The sequence below is a fragment of the Cyprinus carpio genome, chromosome B22 (assembly GCF_018340385.1).
Source record: "Cyprinus carpio isolate SPL01 chromosome B22, ASM1834038v1, whole genome shotgun sequence".
Lineage (NCBI taxonomy): Eukaryota > Metazoa > Chordata > Actinopteri > Cypriniformes > Cyprinidae > Cyprinus > Cyprinus carpio.
The window spans coordinates 11908638-11909127 of record NC_056618.1 but is presented as its reverse complement, the minus strand read 5'-3'; the positions used below and the strand labels follow the sequence as shown (position 1 = coordinate 11909127).

The window sequence follows — 490 nt, the reverse complement described above, 5'->3', positions numbered from 1 at the left end:
GAAAAACATTACTGATGTGCATCTTGAGACAAAACCATGGCACTGACATATTTTTTGTTTTGTTTATGATGCCCAAAATTTGTTCCAAATTCAGAATTCTTTCCAAAACAAAAACACTTCCCTCCAGGAGGGTGATGCTGCATTATTAAATCTGTTATATCTGGCTGTGCATGCATGCCTACTGTTAAAGGAATTTAGGTATTAGTGTCACCTTTTTCTTATGAATAATAAGATGCAGCAGCTAGAGTTCTTACTAGAACCAGGAAGTATGATCATATTAGCCCGGTTCTGTCAATACTGCACTGGATACCTATCAAACATCGTATAGATATTAAAATCTTAAATTATATTAATGTGTTTCTCTCTTATTCCGAGGGCACTGTAGCCACCAGTTCCAGTCTGTATTCAGATCAGATGGTCACTGCCATCACCCAGATCCAGTACGTATCCAGACCAGATGGTGGATCAGCACCTAGAAAGGACCTCTACA

The 490-nt window shown here is 38.6% G+C and overlaps 1 protein-coding gene across 9 annotated transcripts in view; it reads left to right on the top strand.

The window, feature by feature from the left end:
• The window catches only part of LOC109103223 (NLR family CARD domain-containing protein 3-like), a 1793396-nt gene that overhangs the window by 1325737 nt on the left and 467169 nt on the right, over positions 1–490 (top strand). The window lies entirely within an intron of this gene.